Consider the following 25,626-nt stretch of genomic DNA (forward strand, 5'->3'; position numbering starts at 1 on the left):
CGGTCCTGAAGCTGCCTGGGCCACCAGCCCTTTGCTGGCTCCGGGAAACCCTGCATCTCCAGGGTGGGGCTGGGGCCGCTCGCCCCACTGCTTCTCCCCTGCTGCTGTCTCTGTCTCTCTCTTCTCACCAGCTGCTTCCACGAACCCTGTGGTTCCTCAGCACTTCATGCCTCCAAGCTTGCTGGGGCTGCTGCCCGCCTGTCCCCTGCCCCATCTGGCCACGCACATGGAGAGATATCAGGTCTTCTCTGGCCACGGAGGCTCCAGGTGCTGTGCAAACACGCCCATGAGGCCCTGACTCTGCACAAAGGCTGCTTGAGTTGGGGCGGGGCGGGGGGCACCCATGTGCTGGAGCTGCCGTGGGCACTTAGGGGACAGCCACCATGGGGAAAGGAGTCTAGGGGCGCTGTGTGGTTGTGGGCTAGAGCCCTCAAGTGTTTCCTTGTCCATATGGGGTTTTTTAATTGCCCTTTTTGGAGCTTATGCACCTCATCTACTGGTACTTGTAACCTGAGCAAAGTCGATCCACGTACTAACTAGAATTTATGGTGAAACAGTCAACCTTCAAGCCTATGCAGGTAAATTATCTGCTTTGCGAATATCACCAGCAAATTGTTAATTACAAACCAGGATAAAAATGAACTTCAGTCCTTGTCTACACAAAAATATAATTACAAAGGTAAGTCTGTTGATGCGGAAAATAAAGCAAACTCAAGACGCATGCAGTCTGCTCTACTGGGAATTATTTAGATTAATTTGTTTACTTCCTTTAGCTTGGGTAAGCTGAGCTTTAGCTCCATGGAACAAAAATTACTGAGTGTGTATCACGCACAGCTTATTGTGCAATTTGCCGCCATGCGAAGTGATGAAGGGGCCCGTCCTCATTATCTGAAGTGTATCAGGGTCCGGGGGGGATTGCAATAGGATTTTCTTAGAAATGTCAAAGAAACAAAGAGGCTTGGCTCATTTCCCCCTACTTGTCAAAAGACTCCTTTCAATTTTATTCAGCAAAATGAACCTCTGTATTTTGTTAAAGGTGCGTGCCCATCTCTACATAAAGCGTGAGGTCCCGATCCCCCCCTCCAGAGGGAGGGGATGTCCCTATGATGGAACCTTCCAAATGCCCATCCATTGCTCTACTGAATAGTCTCCCTTACTCCCTCGCATACACTTTCTTTGACGAACCCCTGAATATGAATTTGGAGGCACTATATCCCCACACAACAGGCATAGTAAAATTTTATAAATACTTTAAAAAGAGTTGTAACTGGCAAGACTGACATTGGCAGAGACCACAGTTGGTGTATGTGAAGTTTCTATAAACCACTGAAAATCAGCAGACACAGCACGAAGGGGAAGGTGAAGGGTGCTGTTTGCATGTGACCTGTGGGACTCCCCACTGCCCAGTCTTCACTCAAGTCTGCGGGGCGGGAGCCCAGACCCTCTGCAGCCCACTCACCCCAGGAGGAAGCGAAGAGGCATCTGTGGGGAGGAGAAGTGTTTGTGATGCTGAAACAGGCATCCAAACAGAGCCCAGTTTCTGGGGTGTCCTGGCCTGACCTTGATGAAATTCAGGGCTGGGGTGGGGGTGGGCTGTGCTGAGTGGTTTGAGTCAGGGACCTGGGAGCTTCCCAGGTTTGATTCACTGCCCTGTGCGCCCTCAGTGTGTGTCTGACTCCCTTAATCCCCACCCTGCTTGTCCATTTCTGAAACGGGGAATGAAGGTATGAGGCAGAAAAATTAGGAAGTTTGGCACCACCAGCATCCCCTTTCCACTGCCCCTGCGGACCCCCATAAGTGGGAATATCATGTTCTCTCTTCTCACCTGTCTCTCCTGAGGAAAGGATCAGGTCCAACACTTCTATCACCGTGGACATACTTCTCTTAGAATCATCCGCATTTGAGCGTGGTTGCAAGATCCCTGGGGAATATGAGGACAGCTGGTTTGGGCAGGGAGCCCTGACCCCACATACAGCTGGCCCAGGGCACAAGGGCTCCCCACCTCTTGCCAAGCACCAGACTTCCCCCTACTCCTAACATACAGTGAGTGGGTCCCTGCGGGCTCCAGGGAATGTCAGATTCAGTTCCCTGACCCGGAATCTGAGTCCTGAAGGACGCCAGCGTCTTGGCTCTCCCTCCTCCCTCCTGCTTTCCCACTGCCAGGAGGAGGCTGAGAATACAGGGGAAAGTCCATCCCACCACCAAAGCTGTGTGCCCTGGTGACTAATGTCCAGACAGCAGGCTTCCTTCGGATCAAAAGGATGACACCGCCCGCAAGTCAACAGATGCCTGGGTTTTGCAGGACCCAGGGCTCACGCCCCCTCCCCCCCCTCCCCCGTGTGGCATTTTCTGGTCTGTTTCATGAGTGCCCTTTGCCTGCCACCTCTGTGGAAACGTGCGTTCTCCAGCAGAGCACCTGTTTGTGATGCCACCATCCATGCAAAGTTCATCCCCTGGGGCTCTCAAAGCCCGGGCTTGGCGGCCACGGGAGCGCTAGCCCCGGCACTGAACCGGCTCTGGCCCCTAGTCACAGTGAAACGGAGGGTGGAGGAGATGTTATCTCAGGTCCCTCCTGGCGATGGCGGGTGGGGGTACTTTCAGAGGATAAGCCCAGGGAAGGGTTCAGAGAGCAGGGGTTCCGCGGCGGCCAAATCCTGCCTCTCCCCGCCGGCGCCGACTCTGCGCCCCGGTCCCCACGCGTCCGCGGCCTTCTGGGTGGCCAGGCCGTCCCCGAGGTGGTACCGCGGCAGGCGGCACCGTGGCAGGCGGCGCGGGGCGGGGCGGCAGGTGGGCGGGCTCCGCTCGGCAGCCGAGTTTACCTGGCTCGCAGGAAGCCCGGGAGGCGGGGGCGGGAGGCGGGGTTCGCGCCGGGCCCTGGAGCAGCAGCCGTCAGTCACCGCCGCGCGCCAGCGAGGACGAGCCTCCGGCCCTGGCGGCCCGCGTCTCCCTCTCCGGAAGGCGGCGCCGGCAGCTAGCTCCGGGACCCGGCTGCCCAAGAGCGGGGCCCGGGCTGCGGAGAGGCGGCCTGGGACCCCGCGGCGCCCCTCTGGCTTCGGAGCGGCGAGCGCGCGGTGGGTATTCGTGGCGGGGGCGGGCGGAGCGGCCCGGGGTTTTGTTTACGTGCCCCGGAGCGGGGACCGCGGGGACCTGGGCGGGACCCGTGGCGCGGGGCTGTCCGGGGCAGCGGCGCAGGTGGCGGGCAGGTGGCAGCCTGAGGCCTCCCTGCGAGTGGGTGCGCGCGGGTGCGGACGCCAGTCTACGGCGGCGGGCGCCGGAACCCGACGGGTTTCCAGGTGTGGCCTCGGGCCAGGCCCCAGGCCAGGTCTCCCGGAGAGCGCGCGGCCTAGGGGTGGCGGTGGGGGTGGGGTTTAGGGGTGGGAGGTGACAAAGGTCAAAAGAGGCGGCTCCGGGGGACCTGGAGACGGGTGCTGGTGGCGAGCTGAAGGGCAGGCTGGGTGTCCCTGCCAGTTAAAAGTGCTTGCTAATTCCACACGCGCGGAGCCCCGTGGACGCCCCCCCCCGGAACGAAGCAAGTTTCCCTTTGATCACCGGGGCGGGGGGGCGGCGACTGGAGACTTGCCTGGCTTCCGCCTTCGCGGGGCCTGTCCTGGCTCCAGCGCGCGCTGCCTGCAGCCGCTTGCAACCACCTGGGCCCACCTGCAGCCGCGTGCGCCCCGGCGCCTGTGACCTGGGGGCGCGCTCCCCTCCTGGGCCGGACTCCGGGGGTGGGGGGGCTGGCGGCCCCCAGGGTGTGTGTGTTCTGCCATCCCTGCGCTGACGCCCCGGGGGCTGTCTGGGTCTTGTGGGGGGCTGGTGGCAGCTCCTGGTTTCTTTTAGGGTCCACTTTCACCCTCTGTTTGGGAAGGCACAGTGGGGTTTGCAAATCGTTTAAGTTTCTTTGGGGATCTCAGTAAGACTCTGGCAGGAAATAGGCGCATTCTGGTTCCTGTTCTCTGTTTTCCAATTGCGACAGCGTGAGAATCAACAACATGTGTGCCTTCAGCTCTGCCCCCGTGGCAGGCGCCTGAGGCGGCTAGGATGTATGCCGAGGGGCTAAACAGGGTTCAGGGGGGCCTCTGGGTGACCTAGCAACGGACACCCACACTGGGCTAGAGAGAGGTTTTCAGGGACCACCCTAGCTAAGACCTGTGGTTATTTGAGACTTTAACACGCCAGGACCAGGGAGACATTTTACAGACCAGGGCCCACAAATCGGGGACCACCCTGAGCTGGGTGCCACAGGCCCATGGGCAGGTCACTTGTGGGTGGTGGGGCCCCTTCGGAGTATTGCCTGGTGCCCGGAGCTGGGGAACCTGGAACAGCACAGCCCTTCTTGAAGCCTGATAACACGTTTCTACCAGACAAGGGAAAGGGCCCATCAGTAGTTTTATTTTTTTAAGTGGCATAAACAAAAATCTGAAGGGAAGGAATCCAGTTAAAAATTACCGTAAGATGTTGGTTAGCACGAACGCTCAAGGATTTAACTATTCTGAAATAACTACTTTTATCTCAGGGTCGAAAAAAGCTATTTGGTTCAGATCCACTTGGAAAATCTTTCTGATGTATGGCACCCTGTCCAAAGCTGAGGAAGGTTAAGACACGGTGCTTGCTCTGTGATTGGGCACTGACTCGCTCCACGGTGGTTGTGAAGGTCGGCTCTCGCTGCCAGGTCGGCGGCGACGGTGACTGTGCCATGGTGGAGGATGTCGCGGGGAGCGGAACCGGCCCCGGTCTGCTCTGTGATATTTTTTTGCCACCTGAACTTTTAAATGTTGGTTGGATCATGAGGTCACCAAGAGTCTGGTCAGACCGTTCCACGTCTGGGGTGTGCATGCTGTCCCTTCCGCTCGCAGCCCACGCCCTCCGTTCCCCTCCCCGAGCCCTTGGCACCACTCATCTTGTTCCCCAATTTCTATAATTTCATCATTTCGAGAATGCAGCATAAACAGAGTCATACCATATGCAGCCTTTCTGGATCGGCGTTTTTCACTAAGCACGGCTCTCTTGAGATCTGTTCAAGCGAGTGCACGCGCCGTTCCCTCCCTTGTATTCCTGAGCAGTGTTTCGTGGTAGGGGTGCACCGCCGTTCTGGTGTTTGGTTGGTTGGTTTTGGTTTTTAACCATTTACTCTTTGGAGGGCACTTGGATCGTTGCCAGTTTTGGGTTATTGTGAATGAAATTGGCGTTGGACATCCATGTACAGGTTTTTGTGAGAGCAGAGCTTTCATGTCTTTGGGAATGAATGCCCGAGAGTACAGTCGCGAAGTCCTATGGTGAGCACATGTTTAATCTGATAAAAACCTGCCATCTTCTTTTCTAGAATGGCCACGCTGTTTTGCATCCCACCAGCAAGGTGGGAGTGACCCAGGATGTGCACAACCTTGACAGCATTTGGCCCCGTCGCCACTTTTTATTTTAGCTGTTCCATCAGGAGACGTATGGTGACATCGTGATTTTAGTTTGCATTTCCCTCATGGGCGATGACGTTGAAGATTTCCGTGCGTGTATCCGCCATCTGTACACCCTCACAGTGAACAGCCTGTTCGTGTCTGTGCCTGTGTTCCGATTGGGCGATTGGTCTCGATAGTTCTATGTTCTAGACGCTGGTCCCAGTGGTTGGCACTTACATGCTGGTAGTTGTTTTTCGTCTTCTCCACAGGGTTTTTGGTAGAGAGAAAGGTTTTCATTTTGACGAAATTGGTTTATTGGTTTTTCCTGTCATGGATTGTGATGGTGGGGTAGGGTGAGGGCTCTCTGCCTAGCCTGAGGGCCGGAGACTTCTCTCCTGTTTTTTCCTCCCTGTTGTAGTTTTACATCTTACACCTAAGTCTGTTGTCCATTTTGAGGTAATTTTTGTATAAAGTACGAGGTGTAAGTTGAGGGCTTTTTGTTTTGCTTTGGTTTATTGTTGCCTAGGAGTGTCCTGTTGCTCCTGGGCCGTTGTTGAACAGAAGATCACTCCTCACCCGAGATGCTTTGCTCCTTTGTCGGAAATCATTTCCACGTATTTGTGTGGGTTTAGTTCTGGGTTCTAGGTTCTGTTCGACCCATCCCGGTCTCTGTCCTCCACCAGTAGCACACTGGCTTGATTACCATAGTGGTACAGTAAACCTTAACATCGGGTAGAATGAGTCCTCCTACTTTGTTTTTCTTATTAAAATTGTGGTGACTCCTCCACGTCCTGCGCCTTTCCGCGCAAGGGTTAGAATAGGCTTGTTTAGGTCTACAAAGCTCTCAATGGGATTTTGATTTCCTTTTAATTTAATTCACATTCTTTAAGAGTGAAGGAGTTAACATTTTCCAAAATAAAAGAAGAAAATAAGATTTATAGCAGAGACGAATATAAAAAACATACCAAAAGGCAAGTAACAAAGGGGAAAGAACATGGAAAGATGCACTAAGAGCACAGAAGAGGACAAACGTGGGGGAGAGGGTTTCTCAGTGTCTCATGGCCTAAGACAGTGTTCTTTCATAATACGTGTATTTTCAGGACATATATAAAATCCATTAAAAGGCCTGGTAAATCTGCCCCTCCCCCGAGACGGATTTATTTTCTAAAGGACACAGACAGACCGACTAATGCTGCCCGCAGGGCTCTGGAGGAAGGCTGCGCGTCCGATGGGGAAGTCTGGCCATGTGCCTTCTCCGCAGTCCCTCAGCCACCCGTTAAAGCCAGCAGTGTCCTGTCCCTGGTTTATACGCGAGAAACCCGAGTTCTCCGGGGAGCAGGCCGACGAGCAACACATTTAGGTCTCAGAACACACGTCCAGAATCTCTGGTCTTTCCAGCCCCCCCAGAACTCACCTTCACAAGTCAGAGGCCGCTGGATCAGGGGACAGGGCTGCCTTCACCCTTCCCGGACTCCCCCGAGTGGTGCCCCCAGGCCCAGGAGTGTGACCCCACCTTGTCCTCAGCAAGCCACAGGAGCGCCTGGGAAGTGCTCAGAAACCAGGGGCCTTTGCAAAGCAGCTCCTCTTGAAAGGAAAGAATTAGGTAGGAAAACAGATTTTTCACCTGCAGGAACTCGAGAACATCTCTCTTGATGGCAATACAACACACTACATACACTGACGCTGGCTTTGAAAAGGGGTCAGAGCCTCATAGATGGTGACAAGGAGGGTGACGCCTTCCAGAGCGTGAGGGGGTTTCTCTGAGCCCTGAAGCCACAGCCTTCTTACAGGAAATGAGTTTCTGCTCAGAGCCCCTTGGCTGTTTTTCTTGAGGGTGAGATGCTTTTCCTTGGTATGTATTGCAAATTCAAAAACACAGAAATCGTTGCAAGAGCTGTTTATTACCTTTTATTAAATGCAGTGGTTTTTAACAGCACGCGGATTTTGACTATGCAGTAATGAAGGCTTGGATTTGGTTTCTATCTCCCCAGTTTTAAAACCGTCTAGCAAACAGAGAGTCGTGCTGATGCTTCTTTTGTGAGCAGACGTGACTCGGTTGTACTTGTACGCTGGGTCCTGTTTGGCTCGGTGGTCAACATCCAGTGCCGACCGTCTTGGCGTTTTGGGGACTGCATTCACTCTGAGCGCTCCGCTGCTGGGGCCCACGCTCGCTCATGGAGCCGCGTCCCGCCCTGCAGCCTGGGACCCGTGGGGACAGAGCCGTGGCCCACGGCCATGCTGCCCACTCGGGGACCTGGCTGCCCGTCTCCACCGCCCCGCGGTTCCCAGCTGGAAGCCAGCAGTGCGGTGACTTCCTGTGAGGGGGGCTTGCTGAGACATGGGCCCTGCTGGTGTGACATGCCTTCCTGCCATGATGCTTTCTGAAATTCACGTTTCAGAGCGTGACTCCTGTGTATTGCACTTAAAAACGGCGAGAGTTTGATTTTTGTCAGAGGGGGTGGGGAGTGTGGTGGCCCCAATGCTTTAAGTAAGAGGAGGGCTCCCAATGGCCTTGTCCACCGCTGGATAGCCGCCTTGCACAAGTGGCATCCCTGCCTCGTGGGGTCGGGTGACGAGGGGTCTCCCCCTCCCCCCAGGGCGCCACCCCGGCCACATCCTGCCCCCCTGTCCGGTTAGGAGTGTCTGTCAATGCCACCCTGCCGGCAGGAGCACAGCTCCACCAGCAAAAACCGTGCAGACACATGAAACCACCTCCCCATCAACCAGCAGCCTAAACAGACAGACAGACGAACTCACTCAGATGTCACCCCCCCTTCCAGAGTCTGGTCTGGAAACTGAGAGTTAAACACAACAGAGCAAACGCCCTGCGTCTGTTTGGATCCCTGGTGGGGGCACAAGTGGCGTGGTGGCCGGCTAGCCAACTCCCCACCAAAGTGCCTGCCACAGCCAGCCAGCCCGGCTCCGTGTCTTGTCACGAGGCTGAGGGACACGGCTGCCGCCTGTTTGCCCTTCGGTGGTCTGCCACCCACCTGCGTCATCTCCTCCGGAATTCTTGTGAAATGCAGAGTCCCGGGCGCCCATTTCTGGCGCACCAACCACAGTCTTGGGGATCGGGCACGGGAATATGTATTTTAATGAGCTCCCAAGTAAACTCCGAGGACCCCGCTCTAAGTGGAAGAGGAGACGGGTGACAAGTGCCGGAGTCTGTCACGTCTGCACGGGATTATCCGCATGCACACGCATGTGCTCACAAACATGCATTTGAATAAGGTCAACAAAACCTGTGCATGTCGCTGATAAAATGACTTTACGTTAGAAGGAATGACTCATGGAAGATACAATTCTGTCCTTTTATACTTTTATTTGTAACATTGATGTTTGTTTCTCTCTCCACACTCAGAGAACGGCGTTGTTGTTCTGCCTAGTAAGCGCAACCCTCTCTGCCAACGAGGCTCATACTCTCCATCCGTATTCTCCTGTATGGTTGAAACCTAACATTTTTGCTAAACTTGCTACGAAAGCAAAAAGTACAGAGCTATGTTGCAGGCTTCCCAAATACGTCAAATGCATGATTAGTTTTTTAAAAACCCATTGACTGTGATGTGCGGAAAGCTTTGCTCTGGGTTTCTAGGTACACCAAGATAACATGGGTGTAGCTCTTGCCCTGAAGGGCTCCTCCGTATGACTAGGGGACTTAGACGTGCACAGACAGGTTTCCCACGGCAAAACGTCTACTCAAGGCCCGAACTGTATGCAGACAATGACACCATGGGGCTCCTGGTGAGCGGGGCCACCCCGCGGGGGAAGGAGCCCACGTAGTGCTGTGCAGGGGTGAGGCCTCTGCCCTGGACCCCGTGTACTCCCCAGGCCTCCCACCTCCCCCAGCAGCCCTGCGCCACCCCCCGTGGCCCCGTGGCCTGCTTCTTTACAAGCCTGCTCGTTCTGGGTTGTCTGTCTCCAGGATGCCCGACTTCCCTGCTCAGCTTTTAGCGATCTCTGGTTCTGGAGCATTTTGCTTACAAGGTGCTTCAGTGTTCCGTCAAGCATGTGCACCCTGGGAAACCTAAGATATGGTTTACGTGCCTTGGTGGCATTGGCATAGCGTGTGGGGCTCGTATCTGTTGCATCCGCGATGGATGAGTTCTGCCCATCCTAATCGTCCTCTCATGGCTGAGGCAGAGCAGGGCCTGGATTTCACAGAAGGCGCACGCCCGCGTCTGTTCTCCACCAGTGATGTATTCAGCTTACTGTGTTGCCTTGAAGGCCAGATAAATTAAAGCAGGAATTTAATAAAATAAATATGGTGCTTATATTTTAGGAACTAGGTTTCTGTTTGTGTATGTGTGTGCGTGTGTGTGCGTAAATGTGTGCACGTGTGCGTGCGCACGCACGTGTGTGTTGTGCTTGCAAGTGTGTGAGTGTGCATGTGCGCACACATATGTGCGTGCAAGTGTGTGCATGTGTGTGCGTGTGTGTGCGCACGCGTGTACGTGCGGCAGTCAGGATGCTCTGGTTGTTTTTATTCTGCTTCTGTTGGTGTCTGAAGATGTAATAGCCTTGGAGTAGCTGAGACCGAAGATTTATGAAGTATGAACACCAGCTGCACTTGTCTTCCCAGAAATACAAAGAGGGTAAAGCAAACGTCGGAGGCAGGCAGAATGCATCTGCCGCTTCCATACGTCACGTTATATTGCTCTCCGAAAGGTGGTATCGTCCCAAAAGGGAGATGATGAGTCTTTTATTCTGTCGTTATTTCCGTATGTCAAGACTTACTTTGGAAGAGAGAGGGATTTGAGCCAGGTATTCAAAGCTGACCTTATTCATTCCAGACCGGTGGTGGGAAATTGTCCTGTGAAGGGAGGCAGACGTGCCCAGACCTGGCAGACGAACTTGCTGAAAGTGCAGTGAAGTGTCACGGTTGAAGCCACGTTAGGTGACAGTCCTACACTAAATGTAAACACAAATATACAAATATAAATATATATTTACAGAGGGTTAGCAACAGCTAAATAACACGTGCTTTAGGAATAGTACATTTTGATGTGAGGGTAGATTAAAACCTGGACAAAATTTTAAAAAAACACACACACACAACTGAATTTGCTCGTGAAGATAGAGAACGTGGTGGTTTCGTGAGGGCTACTGTGATACAATCATCTCAGAGCCTAAACCTTTGAGACTGAACTTCACTGGCTTTCATGACATGGCCTCAGACCGGAATATGAAGAATGGACCCTGGACTCAACCCACAGGGCTCGCCCCGACCTCTTGCAGGGGTGACACTTCATGACCGTGACACCTGTCATCAGGTGGGAGCCTGGAGGGCGCTGCTCTGGCCTCCGAATCCCAGTCTCTCCCCGTCCGCTTCTTAGTGCAGTCTTCCTGGTCACTTGCTCTGGAGTTCTCTGCGCAGAGCCGACATGGCGGTTTCATGATGAATCATGGACATTTGCCAGTGTCTGGTGGAGGCCTAGGGAAGGCGGACGTGACAACACGCAGAGGGAGACAGCAGGTGTCCATTCAGTGCTCAGAGCAGGTAAAGCCCAGGCCCCACATGGTGCCCATGAGCTTCAGGAAAGAAGGAAGCACACCAAGCTGAGGTCTTGGTGCAGCTTCAGCCGTGAGCCTGACTCACGCATAGACGGTCCCTCCTGAGTTCCCGCCCAAGGAGCAGGACTGCCCCCTCCCCCGCCCCGGAAGCCAGTCAGCTGCGCCAGGGCTGCTTGCATTGACCTGGTTTCAAGTGTTTCTGTTTAACAACATTTGGGTGAACGTTTATTAGCATATAATCTCTAAATTAGCACCTTGGACAGGTAATTAATTCAAGTACAATCCCCCACCCCCCAGAATCTACTGGTGAATTGTTCCTATGTCTGTAACCCAGACATGTTGTGACGGGTGATCGGTGAGCTGAGCACAGGTGCGTGCTTCCTTGACCCCGGGTTGTCCTCGCTTCTGAAGGGCAGAGTCCCCGACTTCACGCAGGATCCCCTTGCTGGCCTCATAGGAGTCTGCGTGTGCCCTTGACCACGGCGCCTTCGCACAGCGTGCGTGGGGCAGGCGGCTGCTCCTGGGCCCCGGCTGTGGGCTCTGCGTCCAGGACCCGGGCACCCAGGCCCTCCAGCACAGCTGCACCTCCTGGTCCCCATGCAACCAAGCATTGCAGCTTTCAGTCTGGAGCTGAGGGCAGGGGACTGTGACTCTGGCTGCCACCGTCTGCACTCAGCACCCAGCCATCTACCCATACTTCCTGTCTGCGGGGTCCTTGGTTCCTTCTGAGCAAGGGCTTCTGTGTTCAGGGGGGCCTCTGCCCCTAGATGGGCCTTCAGGGCCCCCGGATCCTCAGCTGTCGTCTTGGTGCCCCAGGCTGGCTGGACCGGGGCTGCTCGGTCTGGCTCTGCGGGTCCCCCCAGCCACTCCCACCCCTTGGGCTTCCCCGTGGTTCCCGTGCTGCTCTGGGTGGGTGTGATGCCACAAACCAAGGACGGGTCTCCAAGCACGGATGTGCTGCTCGTGAGTGTGTGTGTACGTGGGCAGGTGAGCACAAGTGGTTGGTGGAGTAGAGGGGATAGCTTCATGGTTTCACTCCGTTTTCTCCCTGTCACTTAACGGGTATTTACTGAGAACCTGCTATGTACTGGTCCCTGTCGTGGTGCTGGGGACAGAGCAGTGCACAAACTGAAGGTCCCGCCTTTGTTGTAGGGCCATTAGACCTGCTTCACCTGAGGACAGAGCTCTGGCACAGGCCCCCGACCGTCTGTGGGCTTCTCTTCCTGTGTGGACCCTGTTGTACCCTTAAAGGGTTTGAGGCAGAAGTAGGTTAGGTGAGGTCTGAGGACTCCCCCGTCAAAGGGACAGGCTGGAGAACACGTGTGGCTGTCCTCCTAGCATCCTAGAACTCAGAAACGGGAGAGCGTGGGCTTGCACGTGTGTGTGGGCGTGCACACGCTTGTGTGGGTGTGTTTGTGTGCGTGTGGGCCTGATAGAGTCCAGCTCTTTGTGGCCCGCTCCCTAGCTGCTCCTTCTGGCACTGAGCACCGAGTAAACACTCCAGGAATGAGTTTCCATAGCATCTCGCCCTGGACTCGGCTTCTGGCTTCAGGAAACCAGCTGTCACCGTCTGACACAACGTGGGCGGCTTTGCTCAGTCCTTGTCGGGAACGCTTGAGTCGTGAAGACGCTGGTGTGCAGAGCAGGCGCTGTCGCTGCTGCTGGGCCCCGAGCCACCCTTCTCCAGCCCCTCGCTTCCCCGGAAGGACAGCAGGTGGGGCTCCAAGAGGCTGGCTGACCCGTCCAGGGCTGCCTCGCTGGCCAAGGCAGGTGGGCCTGGAATCAGGGTTGCCGCCCCACGCCCATTCCCTCCCGCTGCGTCATGCCCTTCTGCTCTTTTGCGTCAGTTCTGCTCTGTCTTTAGCTGTTACCGCACCTCATTTAAATTCTGCGAAGGGGCTCAAATAAGAAATGCTGTAATCGGTAAGGCGTGTGAAGGGTTAAGACACGTTATTATATCACAGCGGTGCGTCAGGTGAGCACTTGGTGTCCTAAAAAAGGGCCGTCCTGGACAATCTTGATTTTGACGGAGCAGGAAAATCCCAAGGGCTCAGCCTGGTGGTGCTGTCAGCCGATACTGATCTTTGTTAGCCCGAAAGATACCGTTTAGAAACCAAATGCGGTGCAGAGCCCGCGTGGAAAGCTCCAGTTCAAGATGCAAGTTTCCGGCGGTCGCGTGCTCATAATACGCTTGTTGTTCTCTCGGCGTTCGTTGTGCCATTACTCATTTAAATGCCGTTTTTCAGTGACAGATTTAAAAGGGACTTCGTTGCATGACGTGTTCCTGTAAGGCCTCATTACTTTTCTCTGCGGTGGTTTTCACGCCAAAGGATGTGAGGAGCGAAGGCTTGGTGACGTTGTCGCCAGCGTCTTCTGAACCGGGAGAGCAGAGCTCCAAGGCTTGGAGTGGGGCAGCAGGTGCCCCCTCTGACCTTTGGATGGAGCTCTTTTCCTTAATAAATCCAAGACTCAACGCATTGAGAAATCGTCTCTCAGAAGCAATGAAGTGCCTTGTCCGGCTCCCCTGGTCAGTTCACGGCCGAGCTGGAGCTGGAACTCTGGAGATGGCCCTCCGGGTGGTTGCCCCGTGGGACCTGGGGTCACCCGACCTCTCCAGACCTCCGAGCGTCATCATCTGTAAAATGAGGCGCACGGCAGAGCCCGTGCCTCAGCGGAGCAGGGAGACGATGACGGAGCGAGGCTCAGGGATGTGCAGATAGCGCCTCGTGCACGGCACCCCCGTCGTGTGGGCTGCCGTCAGCTTCCCGACTCCAGACCCACAGCCCCGGCCACTGCACCCTGCCCTCCTGGGACCCGTCTCCCTCCCCTTTCTGTAAATATAATTGTCCCTCATCCGAGTTCTTTATCTTTCCATTGTGTCTCAAGAAGTGCAGACTCGCCCCGGGGAGCAGCAGGGCCCACTGGAAGGTTCCGAGGGGCCCACTGGAAGGTTCCGAGCCATGTCTCCGGTGGGACCATGATGGGCTGGTGACCACATGGAGCACTCTTCCCTGATGGGGATCTGGAAGGTTCCGGAAAGAAATCACCCAGGACCATGCTGCATGTCTGTGTGAAGAGAAGGTGCCAGTGAGATCTGCTGTCTCCCGTGGGGCCACATAGGGGTTGGTGATTTGAATCTGGGCAGTTTAGATCAACAACCTGGGATTCTAGATGTTTTCTGTGTTTTCAGATAGAAACACAGGTTTGGTTTAGTTAAGACTCAGACGATACTCTGTTGGCTGCAGGCCATTTAGAAACCTGTGGCCTGAGCCAGCGCATTTCCTCCCTGTGCGTAACCAGGAGAAGCCATCCCGCCCCGTGTCAGGGGATTTATGAGCTGTCTGCAGGTGGGTGGAAATATGCAGAGTCAAAGGCACATCGTTCTGGCCTTTGATCACGAGCTCTGGCCCTGAGCGATGCCCAGAGTATGTGTGTTCCTTCTCGCTGCCACGGACGGTGCGCTGAGTCATGTGGCGCTCGTGGACCTGTGGTCATGGCACAGGCATGGCTAATAACTGGAGCCGGTGTTCTGGGCTGAGTGGTGTGCACATACCTACCGGATAACGCCGTCCACATGAGTCCCTGCCGAGGCTCGGTGGGGAGATGGCGTGGAAGACAGCCCGCGGTTGGTCACAGAAGGCCCCTGCTGGGGTTTGTTATCCTCTGACCCGCAGTTCCTATCTTCAGGTGCTTGTCAAATATTAACCAGCTGTTTCCACAACACCTCCCGGAAGTCACATTTCCCACCCCAGGTTTACAGATAAGGAGGAACGCGGGCCCAAACCCTCCAAGCAAGGCAGGGGAGCGTCTACAAGAAAGGGCATGCCCTGGCCACCCCTGTTACTCAGGCTCCAGGTACTTCCGCTCTGAAGCCGCCAGCCTGCCTCATTCCAGCCGCTGGGGCTCCGGGCTGGGCAGCTGGTGCCCGGCCTATCTGTTGGAGCCTCCCGGGAGCTGGGGGGGCGCAGCATTCATTCGCGGTGACGGAGTCGGCCACCGGGACGCCAGGTCTCCTGACCCCGCCTGCCAAGGGAGGGAAGGGTGTGCCCTGTGTGCGCCTGAGCGGAGCTTCTCCCCATGCATCAGAAAGGCCGGTCTCGACGTGACTTCGGGCCTGGCGTGCCAGGTGCTACCAAAGGGCCGAGGCCAACTTCCAAAGACCTGTTTTTACACGGAGAATTTTTTCTGTCCCTGCAAGAGCTACAAAATCTAACATCTTACCCAGTCGTAGAATCGTGAATGCATGAGCGAACAATTCTGAAGGTGACCCTCGCATAGACATTACAAGCTCCCGTGTGATCTGCCTCTTTTCCGCTCCAACAAAGTGCTCCGTGGCAGGAAGGTCGGTGCCCCGGGCTGGTCCTTCACACTCCTTTGCTGCGGTGTTTTGATGATGCCTTCTCTCCGGTCAGCCGACCCTGTGAGCCGCAACCTCAAGGGACTGCAAGCAGATACCCGGCAAACTCTTTTTTCTGCAATTCTATAATTTTCCTTTCAAGTGGTTTCTGACGACTTTGGGGCAGTGTTCATCTGTGCTGGAAACCTCCTTTGATCTGATAAGCCTGGAGGGAACGAAGCGTGGTGACGACGGGAGCATGGGTATTATCTGACACCCTAGGGCAGAACTGCCCGTACCCCACTATCCAGCAGCCAGCTCTTGTCAGATGCTCCTGTGTGAGTCTAGAGGGAGTTGTTGGGATTTTCTCTCAGTGCCATCAGACCAGCAGCCGATGCGGGTCCTGGAGACCAGGGAGGCCAGCCCGAAGCTCCCCGTCTGCAGAGCCTTGCTGACCTCTGCCGTGCCGTCTCGGGACTCCAGAGACTGTCTTAGGCTCTGCTGTCAGAACCCCACAGACGGGGGGCTGAGAAACAGCACACATTCATTCTCGAAGGTCTGGACACTGGAGGCCCAAGATCAAGGTGCCGGCTGATGTGGTGTCTGGTGTGGGCCCTCATGGGGGTTCATGGACGGCATCTCTGTGCTGTGACCTCCCCTGGAGAAGGGGCTGGGAGCTGGCTGGGGTCTCCTGAGGGCAAGCGTCCTGCTCACAAGAGCACTGCCCTTGTGACCTCCCACAGGCCCCCGTCCTGATGCCATCACGTGGGGTTAGTGCTTCAACGTGGAACTGGGGGGGCACAGGCACTCGTCTGTAGCACAAGCTTTCAGGGAATTCTTAGTCCATGTCCCAGAACTGGCTTGCGGTCCAGAATTGGATGAAGACTCACCCACGTGGCAGCGTCAGTGGTCTCAGGGGAGACGACTCCTTTGCAGCAGGCTGATCCTGACTGTTAGCAGATTCCTGGTGTTTCCGCTTTCCTGTCACACTCAGACTCTGCTCACAGCCTCCCTGACCTCAGGGCCTTTGCACAGGCTGCGCCCTCTGCCTCCTCCCTTCTCAGAGCTCCTGCTTCAGTCTCTGCCTGCACTTCTGCTCGTCCTGCCGGCCTCTGCCCTTCTCCCTGTGTGTTAGTTCCCCGCTGTAGCAGAAGTCCACAGACCGGGTGACTGCAGACAGAAATACATTCACTCACAGTTCTGGGCCCAGAGTCCAAATCAAGGTGTGGGCAGGGCCGTGCACCCTCTGAAGCCTCCAGGGGACGAAACTTCCTGGCCTCTCACAGCTCCAGGTGGTCACCGCTGCTCCTTGGGCCCCTTGCTTACAGACCCGCTGTGTCTCTGTCACAGGAGTAGGGCTCACCCTAACCCCCATGACCTCCTCTTAACTTTGTTCCACCTGCAAAGACCCTGTTCTTAGTCAGGTCACAGGCACGGGGGGTTAGGCTGTGCGCAGATGTTTTGGGGGACAAATACAACCCCCAACCCTGGAAAGGGCCCCTTGACCTCCAGGGTCAGGGCCATGTGCCCCCCCCAGCACACAGGCTGTGCACCTGCCTCTATGGGTGTGACAACGAAGAGCGTGTGCGTATGGACGAAGAGTAAGCAGTCACTAGACCCGTTATGATCTGTGTGGGGGAAGGTCAGGCAGAGAAGCTTTTAAGTTGTTACCACTACTGTGTTTTCTAGCTGCTTCTGAGATAGTGAATGAATTCTAAAAACGGGCTTCTCAGCAGCAGAACTCCATGGTGGTGTTTGGCCATCACTGACCCCAGATCTGAACTTCCATCAGAGACCACAGCGTGCCGGTGTGTGGGGGGTGGTCTGCGGACCTCACAGGCCCGGGAGGGGCTTCCTGTCTGAATGGTTCTCCTGGGGCAAGAGTGAGTCGTCTGCCAGGAGGGGAAGTGGAAGGAGGTCTGGAGCACTGAGGCGTTTCCCTCAAATGACATGAAATGAGAGAACATGGTGGGGGCAGGGGCTATCACTGGACCATCCTAAGGCCTGCCTGCTGTTGAGTCAGAAACTCAAAGTAAGCCTAGGGAGCCTCCCTCCCGGTCCCCGCCTCCTTCCTCCTTGGGACAGTCTGTCCACGCACACAGCAGCATCCACACACCCGGCTCCCGTCCCCGTCATCCTGTCATCCTGCTTCTTGAAGTAGTTACAGCTGAAGTCCCTTGAGCCTCCCTGTTCTCACCTAGGCTCCTGTAAGCGTTCCCGGGGCTGGTGAACGCGTTATCCGTCGTTGGCCATGGGATCCCCGGCACCTGCCGTGAGGGCTAGCCCGAGAATGGCCATTGGAATGCTCTTGAGTTCCCTCTGTACTTAGTTTTCCTTCTTCCTGAAAAGAAGCCACCGCATTCCAAAGGCCCTCCTCAGTCAGTGCCCCCTCTTGTGCTGTTCGGGTATTAATCACCAGGGGAGTGCTTTACTTGCCCACTTCCCACCCCAGCCTCCGCCACGACGTCAGGGGCCGTGGAGTGTCAGTGTGGGGAATCAAGGGGGAGGAAGCCAGTCAGGTTCCCGCAGGGGTGCTGCCGAGCCCGCCCACAGGTCTGCAGAGCCGGCCGAGGGTCTGACGTCGACACGCGCAGTGGCACCAGTGTCCGGCAGTTAGGACAGCTTCCGAGCAGTACGTCCGTCCGCATTCGAGGGTAACTGAATTATTTTGGCGCGGATGTGTTGGTAGTCTGGGGGAAGCAGAAGCTCCCCTTGGCTGTGACGAAGCCTGGCCGTGGCCAGCACGGACTCCGGAACGGCCGGCGCAGCCCCACGCCTTGGTCCTCAGGATGGAAGTTGTCCCGCAGACAACGCAGCTGCTCTGAGGACGCCCGGTGATGTGCCTGCACCGAGGCTTCTCACCAGAGTCTGTGGGTCGAATCCGAGGGTCTGTCGGTGGCACCATTTCCAAGGGCGGGACTCGTGGATCCTTCCAGCATCTGTGCCCAGCGCTGTGTGGGCGCATTGGGGGCCTGTGCAGACAATCCGTGCCTTCCCACATCTTATGCATGTGGCTATAGCGTTACCTGAATCTCCCAACCACCTGATCAGGTGCGTCAGGCAGGTGTGATCGCCCCCTTTACAAGTGGAGCCGAGGCTGAGTCAGCTAACTTGCTCAGGGTCCGATGGACAGGTGCCTACCACCCTTCAATGCCATTTTCCTCCTCAACAACTAGCTTCTGAACTTAAGAAAGCCCTCCCTTCCTCACCTCTTCTTTTGTGAGGTGGCTCCAAATCCAAAAGATTCATTCCCAGAAAGGACATGAGCCTCTGCCCCTTTGCAGATCTCAGTGCCTCCTGTTTTATTACCTTCATTACTATTACCCCATTCCCGAGATACCCTGACCACACTCTGTTCGTCTAAATTCTGCCATTTTCCCCCCAACATCCAACCCACAATTCGGAGGTCAGATAAGCCGCTTCTGCGCAAAGGCAAAAATCCACAATCTTTGGCTTCCTTTCTGTTCCTAGAACATGTGGCTGGACCACCTCCGAAATACAACACACTCTCGCACGCCTGGTGGCTCCTCCGTGAGTACGAGTCACCGGTCCATGCCATCCCTGGGATCCGAGTGTCTGCCCCCGTGGCATGGGCCCTATGAGCATCTCCTGGGTGCCGCTGCTGGACCCCCGTGAGCAGGCGCTGGGGCCGTTCAGACCCAGTACCCGATGACGTGGGAACTGTACTGGTGATAACAACCAAGTCTGTTGACCTTTAAAGTCTCGTGAAAAGCAAAAATTCCATGAATGGTTAATGGCAAAGTACATTTCATTGACTTTAAAAATTAAGAAAGCAAAAGTTACCACCTTAGTGGGATTTTTAAATCCTGCTGCCTAAGTACCTATTAATACTCCTCTCTGCTGGGAATGACCCACGGATTCTGGCAGGTAGATTTTAGCAATTTCACCCTGGGCCCAGTGCTCCACCCACCTCTGTGGCCAGTGCAGACCCCAGTCTGTCCTTCCCAGTGCCCCCACCAGGGGCCTCCCCCCGGGTTCTTACTGGCCACGCCCACACTTCAGCAGGTGCACACGGAACAGGGAAAACGTTGCTCTGAAATAGCACATGTGAATGATGGCCCCAGAGACCGCCAACAAAGACAGCCCTCGGCTCCCCATGGAGCACAAAGCAATTACTTACTTTTTTTAAATGTTATGGGAAGAAAGTTGAACGTTTCGAGTTCAGACGTGGAAGATTAGCTCTTTGGGGTCATAATTAACGGCCTGTTTGTCACATTCTGCGTCCAGCACCTTATGTAACATACAAGTCATCGTCTAGGGAAGGGCAGCGAGGGCAGATGGGTTAGCGAAGTGTGGCTGGGGCCCGTGGCTGTCAGGCCCAGCCTCTTACTGAGTCCTACCAGTCTTCTGACCTCCGTTCAAGAACGTCCCTGCTGTTCTCAGTAGTAAACTTGTTTATCCCCGTGCAAGTGTTTATAAGGAACCAGGTTCTTGTCATCTGTGTTTTTCAAGGCTACTTGCTAGAGTAGGTCCTATTTCCTCTTCTGGTGCTAATTAATAATATAGAAATGTGCGATATCTTAGATCTACTCTAAAGGTTTTTTCCACATAAGATACATTTATGTTAAAAATCCCTATTTTTAACTAAAAGACTTTCCTAAGGCATGATACACTCAAAGCCAGATTCAGTCTTCTCAATGTTATTTTCTTGGCTGTGAAATGGGAATAACGCTTACGGGGCTATTCCTGTAATTATGTAACTTGGAAGGCAGATGCTAGGAGCCCCAAGGCACAGTGAAGAGCGGTAGCGGATGACCAGCAACCTGCGTCACCTCTGACCCTGCACCAGGGCACCCAGCCTCCCTGTTCCCTCGGCGCTCTGAGGAGTCCCCGCATTCTTGGAAGCTTAGGTTTGGGCGATTTCTCACACCTTCTCTGTCTCACCATGAAGTTACCCCCCCTGCCTGTAGAAATGCAGTGGGCGAGTGTCTGAAGGCTCTTCTGAAGCCGGGGAGTGGCTGTGTCTTGCGCTCCTGTTGGCAAACTTCTCCTTTCTCGCTGCCCCATTCAGCGCAGTCTTGACCAGCACTAGTTGCCTAACTTCCTGTGTCGGGCTGGTCCCTGGAGGGGCCTGAGCTCTCGTTTCGGGCTCTTTGCGTGGCGTCACTTCTGAGCTTCTCAGGGGCCGCAGGCGTGCTTATCCCCTACTCTCCCCTCGACCTTGACAGTTTGAGGGGACGCCCACGGAAAGGTCTGTGCATTCCTGCACCTGCTTACCTCCCACCCCAGTGACGTGCACCTGCTGGGAGGGACAGGAGGACGGAAACCAGCAGCACCTAGAGCTCAACCTCTAACCAGCCACAGGCAGCCTGGGGGCTTTCCTTGCTTGCACTTTGAAGGAATCTGAGGCTCAGAGAGGTGGAGCCAGTTGCCCTGCATCACACAGCACTAGCCTGGATTGGCACCTAGCTCTGACTTGCCCTATCTGCACTTGGAAACGTTAGTAGGATGCAGTTGGTTAAAATACTTGGAAGCAAGGTGTTTTCACCTCTGAGCCCCCACGCACGTCAGCCCCACCGCACCCATGCACTCCCAGTGGCCTGCAGTGGGTTTTGTCTGTGGGGTCCTTCAGGATGTCCACCAGGGGCCAGTCAGTAGTGTCGGCTGCAGGAGGGGTGATTCTGAACGGTGAAGGCCACACGGATTGTGACCTTGAACGGCTTATGCTGAATTTTAGCCTCCCAGCTTGCAACAGTGTGGGTGCTCATGGATGGATTATAGAAGTTTCCAGTAACCCCGGGGGGCAGTCTGGGCATCCCTGTGGAACGGGACTTCACTCTAAGCAGTGTGTGGCAGCCCCCGCTGCAACAGGTCATTCTGCCTCCAGCTCCACCCCTCCCTTCCCCTCCCTCCCCCACTTCCCTTTTTTATTATTTCACAAGAAGCTTCTCAAATGACTCAAGAAGCTCCAGAGTCAGCTGGCTTCCAAGAGGCATTCCACATGTTCAGAATTCTCTCTCAGTTCAATCAATTGCAGGAATGAAATGGAACAGGGGCGCCTGGCTGGCGGGGTCGGGAGGGCGTGGGACTCTTGATGTCAGGGTCACTGAGTTCCAGCCCCACTTTGGGTGAGTTCCAGCCCCACATCGGGTGTAGATAGGACTTAAATAAATAAGTAAACTTTAAAAACAAAATGCAGTGGAATAAAGATGACCCGCCGGTGTCCCACTGGTGGGTGGGTAGCTGGTTCTCAGCATGTTAGGGAGGCCGGTGGGCAGCAGCGAGCTCTCCGTCACACCTCCGCCCACGCCTCGTCCTTCGGCCCCCCCCCCCCCCCCCCCGCCAGCTCTCAGCGAAGCCAGCGCCCCAGGTCATGTGCACGCCATGGCTCTGCTCTCAGTCCCACCAGATACCCCTCATCCTCGTCTGTGACAAAGGCCCTAATCAAAGAGGTACGTCACTTGTCACTTTGTATTTCTTGTCTTTCTCTTCCAGCCAGAATGTATGTTAAGGCGACAATCTGCCTACGTGAAATGATACATACAAAATAAATCATCTTGCTGTTAATCTGAGAGGCCGGTAGCTCTCACTGCTTCTGCGTGCATTCGAAGTCTGACCTGGACTTTTGTTCCTTCCGTCATCCTGGGTCCAGTAGTCTTGAGTTTTCTAAATATTTCAGGATCAACCCTCCCAAGTACAACCTCCAGTTTTGTTTTGAAGTGTGAGGAAGTTTGGATCAGGACAGACCAGCTTGGAAGAAGCATTACCTTTCTCCAGGGGGCGCCGGGGGAGGCATGCCTGTCATGGGATTTCAGCCTCAAAGGCCCTTTGTCCAAAAATAGCTCCACTCTGTCCACAGTCCCCCAAATATTTACACATCCCACACTATTCTGATTTAGGTTAAATCCTTAGAGATTGTTTTCTGGAAGGAGGGAACATCACTCTGGGGAGATGGGGAGGGGACGCTGGCTGCAGGAAGTAGGGGTGGGGAGCAGGGGGTGCTGGGTTGGAGCACTGCCCAGGGGAGAACACGGACGGTAACGTGAGCTTCTTTCCACTCAGACAGAAAACACCCCAAAAGTCCAAGTTGCTGGCTTTAAAAGAAGTTAATTCTTTTTGCCTATGTTTCTTTTTTTTCCCTTCCCGTTTAACTCCTCCCCTGACCCACCTCCCCTCTGGTGACCATTAGTGTGTTCTCCGGAGTTAAGTGTTTGTTGGATTGTCTCTCTCTTTTTTATTTCTTTCATTCACCTGTTTTGTTTTTTAAATTCCACAGATGAGTGGAATCATATGGTATTTGTCTTTCTCTGACTGATTTCGCTTAGCATAATACCCTCTAGTTCCACCCATGTCGTTGCAAATGACAAGATTTCATTCTTTTTGATGGCTAAGTAATATTCCATCGTGTATATAGACCACATCTTCTTTATCCATTCACCTGTCGATGGACATCTGGGCTCTTCCCACATGTGGCTTTTGTTGACAATGCTGCTATAAACATCAGGGTGCATGGGCCCCTTTGAATTAGTGTTTTGTATTTTTTGGCTAAATACCTAGTAGTGTGATTACTGGATCATAGGGTAGTTCTATTTTTAATTTTTGAGGAACCTCCCTACTGTTTTCCAGAGTGGCTGCACCAGTTTGCATTCCCACCAGCAGTGCAAGAGGGTTCCCTTTCCTGCACATCCTCGCCGACATCGGTCGTTTCTTGTGTTGTTGATTTTAGCCATTCTGACAGGTTTGAGGTGACATCTCGTTGTAGTTTTGAGTCGTACTTCCCTGAAGATGAGTGATGTTGAGCATATTTTCATGTGTCTGTTGGCCATCTGGATGTCTTCCTTGGAAAAATGTCTATTCATGTCTTCTGCCCATTTTGTAATTAGATTCTTTGTCTTTGTTTTTGTGTCTTTGCTGTTGAGTTGTATTAGTTCTTTATATATTTTGGATACTAACCCTTTATTGGGTATGTCATTTGCAAACATCTTCACTCGTTCCATAGGTTGCCTTTTAGTGTTATTGATGGTTTCTTCTTTCTATTGATGGTTTCATTGTGCAGAAGCTTTTCATTTTGATGTAGTTCTAATAGTTTATTTTTGGTTTTATTTCCCTTGCCGTAGGAGACATTTCTAGAAATGTGTTGCCACAGCCAGTACCGGAGAAATTACTGCCTGTTCTCTCTTCTAGGATTTTTATGGTTTCAGATCTCACAGTTATGTCTTTAATCCATTTTATTTTTGTGTATGGTGTAAGAAAGTGGTCCAGCTCATTCTTTTGCATGTAGCTGTCCAGTGCTCCCAAAACATTTATTGAAGAGACTGTCTTTTTCCCATTACATATTCTTGCTTCTGTTGTCACGGTTAATTGATCATCTAATCATGGTTTTATTTCTGGGCTTTCTATTCCATTCCATTGATCCATGTGTCTGTCTTTGTCCCAGTAACATACTGTGTTGATTACTACAGATAGCACTGTACTATACAGCGGTATATCTCGAGATACGGGATTGCGATGCCTCCAGTTTTGTTTTTCTAAGATGGCTTTGGTTATTCAGGGTCTTTTGTGGTTCCACACAAATTTTAGGATTGTCTGTTCTAGTTCTGTGAAAGAGGCTGTTGGTATTATGATAAGGATTGCATTAAATCTGTAGATCGCTCCGGGTAGTATAGACATTTAACAATATCTGTTATTGCCTGTGTTTAGCTTTGTATAACCAATTCTTATTTCTAAGACAGGGAGGGAGATCCACAGATGTTTAATGCATTGTTATCCTGTTTATTCTATACCTCTTGCAAGTTCTCAATATTCAGTTAAAACCCTACAAGGAATCAAAGAGAGGCCACATTTCAGAGGGACAGCTGCTACCTGCATTCAGACCCCTGTCTCCTGGGGAGAACACCCACTCACCTTCTCTGACTACTGTGTAGACCCCAAGACGACAAAAGCAAGTTCTCTCTTTCCCTTTTTGTGCCCATCAAGTAAAGTACCATTGTATGCACAAACCTCCATTTTTCCTGTGAGGGTTTTTATGATGGTCCAATTTAAATAATTTGGTAAATAGATGACAGAATCACACTGGAGGCTGAAATTATCTGCAGAGGTGGGCTTGCATCTTTAAAAGCATCCATTTTCAAACACCGGGGTTTTTTTCACTCTCATGCATGAAACATGCGGAATTCACCTGATTCTTGTAAGTTAGTGACGTTTCACCGCTGCTACAGCTATACGTCTCTGATTTACCCGAACTCATTCTTGCCACTTCACTTACTCTTTCTCTTCCCCGGGCTCCAGTGGACATGCGATCGCCTGGCCCAACTTCTGTTTACAACGTACGGGGTGGGAGAGGTGTTCTCTGCACATGTGGTTAGCTCTTTATGGTCTACTGCTCACGTACTCACACACGGCCTGGGAGGAGACACTCAGAAACATCACTGCTTCCTTTCTCATCATCCCGCCATCGCTGTGGAGTCCTTGTGGAGAAAGGCAAAGTCATCCTTCACAGTCACTCAGAGGCATCCAGGACTATGGGAGACTTTGGAAAATTTAAGATCTTAAGCAATTTCCCTTTCCTCTCTTGGGGAACAAGACTTGCTTTTTATCCAGGCATATGCAATGTTTGAGAAATCCTTCCCATTTTTAGAAGACAATTTGTTTTATTACCCTTCAAGGAAAGCTGTTTCATGTTCAGTAGGGAGTTAGTTTTCACATGTTCTTTAAAAAGAGTTCCTCGTGGACAGTGACACTTCACGACTGTCCCTAAAGACCAGCACCTGTGCCCGGGCGATGGTCAGCGGTGGTGGAGCCAGTGGTGCTGGTGGTCAGCGCAGGGCCAAGGATGAGGGCGGAGAAGCGATTGGTATAGAATGAGTTTGGCCAAATTCTCTAGTTTTGTGCCTCTTGTGGGGGAAAAAAATCATGATTTTGGTGCTGAAGTTTATGTTAGAAAAAACAGATGAGGAATAGATGCTTTTTTAATCCAACTTTATCTTCCTTGCAAATTCTGCAGCTTCTTGGGATACTTACTTGTCTGATAAGCAGACCTCGGTCTGACCTTGCAGTTTCTGTGCTCCCAGGATTCGCTACACAGGGAGTCCGAACGGCCCACCTTTCGTTTTCAGGAGTGTCGCCCTGTCTGCCTCTCAGCGCGGCTCGCCACACCTGGGGAGGACGTGGGAGGCCCCGTGTGAATGCTGCGGGGTGGACACCATCCACGAGAGGTCCGGGCTCGGTTCATTGTCTACGATGAGGAAACACTCTGAAGGTCTTTGTTATTGAACAGAGCATGGGGACTGGCAGGGGTCCCGCGTCCCGCGTCCTGGCGCTTTGATTGCGATCAGAAGCCAACAGAGGCACATGCTAATACGGTTTCTTCTGTGTCTCAGGTCTGGGGTGTTAGTGTTCTCGTCTCAGAAAAGGGCAAGGTGTATCTCA

At 53.6% G+C, this 25,626-nt stretch overlaps 1 protein-coding gene across 4 annotated transcripts in view; it reads left to right on the forward strand.

Moving 5' to 3' along the window:
- Positions 1–2,929: 2,929 nt before the first annotated feature.
- The window catches only part of MBP (myelin basic protein), a 115,906-nt gene continuing 93,209 nt past the window's right edge, over positions 2,930–25,626 (forward strand). For all 4 annotated transcript variants that reach the window (XM_045790294.2, XM_045790295.2, XM_045790296.2 and 1 more), the window contains exon 1: positions 2,930–3,071. The gene's annotated coding sequence lies outside the window, so the exon portion shown is untranslated. The remainder of the gene's footprint in view (positions 3,072–25,626) is intronic.

This window comes from Ursus americanus, chromosome 19, assembly GCF_024610735.1.
Source record: "Ursus americanus isolate L20-20 chromosome 19, mUrsAme1.1.p, whole genome shotgun sequence".
NCBI classification, from domain to species: Eukaryota; Metazoa; Chordata; class Mammalia; order Carnivora; family Ursidae; genus Ursus; species Ursus americanus.